Source organism: Trichechus manatus, unplaced genomic scaffold (genome assembly GCF_000243295.1).
Source record: "Trichechus manatus latirostris isolate Lorelei unplaced genomic scaffold, TriManLat1.0 scaffold00018, whole genome shotgun sequence".
Taxonomy (NCBI): domain Eukaryota; kingdom Metazoa; phylum Chordata; class Mammalia; order Sirenia; family Trichechidae; genus Trichechus; species Trichechus manatus.
In genome coordinates, this window is record NW_004443954.1 from 23,447,806 (window position 1) to 23,450,844 (window position 3,039).

A 3,039-nucleotide genomic window follows, 5' to 3' on the forward strand; every position below is an offset into this window, starting at 1 on the left:
GTCAAGTTTCTAAATCCATAGTTAGCAAGGTTAATTAAGAGAGAAGCGCAGTATTGCCCCTGTATTACAAGTCCAGAAGCGTATATTCGGGGAGCTTGTCTGTTTAGCGGAAGAATAAAGACAGACTCCTAGGGGATTTCATAGAACAAAGGTCTAGGGGGGATAGTGTGTGTCCACCACATCCTAACAGCATTAACAGCAATTATTTCTAATTGAAGTGCATCTTGGCTGTGCAGCTACAAAGACCCGACATTCAATTTTGGTTTTACAATACCCATAAAATTGTCTAAACAGATTCAGACTTAACTTAGGCTACTCCTATGAGAAGAGACCACGTGTAAATTAGAGGATTCTATAAGACAGTAGGAAACCCTGGTGGTGTAGTAGTTACGAGTTACATCTGCTAACCAAAAGATTGGCAGTTCAAATCCACTAGGTACTCCTTGGAAACTGTGTGGGGCCATTCTACTCTGTCCTGTAGGGTAGCTATGAGTCGGAATCGACTGGATGGCAACAGGTTTGGTTATTGGTTTATAGGGCAGTAAGTAACAAGGTGATTTAACGCCACTAGGGAGTGAGTCCTCTCAGCCTGTGCACCAGGCCAGTATCCATCTGAAGATGGATCCTGATGAGCCGTGATCAGGAACCCAACACCTCAGGGTGAGGGCACAGCCCAGGACTGGGCATGCTGTTCTCCAGACACTTTAGTCCTGATGCTGCTCAGGAACTGAGGAGAACTCCAGGGGCTGGAGGGAGTTTGTCTGAGTAAGAAGATGTGACCATGCACTTTTTTTTTTGCCTGGGTTGGGGATTGGTTTTATATTTTTACAGCAAAATAGGAAAAGGAAAGCCAGGAGGCCAGACCAAGATGGCAGAGTAGTCAGACACTTCCGGTGATCCATCTTACAACAAAGACCTGAAAAAACAAGTGAATCAATTATATATGATCATCTAGGCACCTTGAACATCAAAGGAAAAGTCAAGGAATCAGACTGAGTGGCAGAGGAGGGAGAGACAGTTCGGAGGCAGCAAGGAGTTGACAGACCTGACCCAGTGGGAGCCGGAGCCCTTCAGCCTGGATCAGATCATGGTGTGCAGTGAGGCAAGCAGCAGCGCACAGGAGTTGTTTTCCACATTGGGAGAGACCCAGCAGCAGAGAATCTACTTGGCCATCCAGAACCAGTGAGAAGCAGCCCTCAATTGGTGAAAGATAAGTACTTGTGTCTGGCCTGCTGTGTGGATATAAACACCCACCTTTGGGAAAACTCTGTCTCCCATTTACCTCCATGCTCCCTGCTCTGCACTGTGTCTGGGACGGCTTCTGCTATTGCTGAGTCCCCTGGGCCAGAAGTAGGACCTTTTAAGTGCCCTGAGCAGTTCTCCCTTCCTTGGAGAGGGAACAAATTAACAAACAGGAAAAAATAATCTGCCGGCTTTCCCTAAGCCGGGAATTCAGAATAGGCACAGATCCTTTGCCTAGGCACAGGCATAAGGGTTCCATGGACTTTGAATCCCTTTACCCCTGCAGAGACTTGTGTGGGCCCATTTCAACCACGTAGGCCCTCATTACCACAGTACAACAGGATATATAGCTGAAGTCTAACTTCAACTGTTTCAGCTGTGAAGTGGCAGGTTCACATTTGACACTGCTCTGCCCATTAAGCAGGTTCCTCACCTGCCACATCGGGACTGAGGACTAGTGGCTCCACCCATGCCACCTAGCCACCTGCTACAGGGGCCCAAGAATAAGTGGTGACCCCAGTCCTTACCGCCAACAGCATCGGGTGCTCATAGTCTGGCTGCAAAACCCACCCACCGACGCGGAACATGCTTTCTTCCAGGACACTCGGGGGCCACAGTTGGCCCCCTGACTTGCTCACTGTGTGACTCCCTGCTGCAGCCAGATGCCTGTGCCTAAACCAGTCACCCATGCCTGTCCAGGACTGTAGTTGAGAGCCTGCACCACACACTTTGCAGCCGACTACATGGATACCTGAGCTGAATCCACACAAGAAAAGTAAACGGACTCCTGGGCTCACATACTTAGTAATAGATCTAACCACCTGGTGACAGGATGTTAGAGCTTCAAAGGTGCCAATAATCAAACTAGTTCACACGAGCAGCCTATTTGGGCTTATCAAAACAAAGCAAGAAACTAGGACACAGTAATCAAACAAATATAATAACTTATTAATGGCTCAGATACAACAGTCAGTATTGAATCACATAAAGAGGCAGATGAAGATGGCTTCAGCAAGCTCCCAAAATAAAGAATCAAGAAATTTTTCAGAGGAAGAGAATTTCTTGGGATTACCAGAAGCAGAATACAGAACATTAATATACAGAACTCTTCAAAGATCTGGAAGGAGATCAGTCAAAATGTAGACAAAGCAATAGAGGAACATAAGAAGCTTAGAGAAGAGCATAATGACAGATTTAACAGGCTACAAGAATCCACAGAGAGACAGCAATCAGAAATCCAGAAGATTAACAATAAAATTTCAGAATTAGACAACTCAATAGAAAGTCATAGGAGCGAATTGAGGCAATGGAAGTCAGAATTAGTGACACTGAAGACAAAGCACTTGACACCAACTTATTTGAGGAAAATTCAGATAAAAGGATTAAAAAAATGAAGAAACCCTAAGGATTATGTGGAACTCTACCAGGAGGAATAACCCATGAGTGATTGGAGTGCCAGAACGGGTGGGATAACAGAAAACACAGAGAGAATTGTTGAAGATTTGTTGGCAGAAAACTTCCCTGACATCATGCAAGATGAAAAGATATCTATCCAAGATGCTCATCGAACCCCACATAAGGTAGATCCCAAAAGAAAGTCACCAAGACACATTAAAATCAAACTTGCCAAAGACAAAGAGAATTTTAAGAGCAGCTCAGGATAAATGAAAAGTCATCTACAAAGGAGATTCAATAAGACTAAGCTCGGACTACTCAGCAGAAACCATGCAGGCAAGAAGGCAATGGGATGACATATATAAAGCCTTGAAGGAAAAAAATTGCCAGCCAAGACTTATA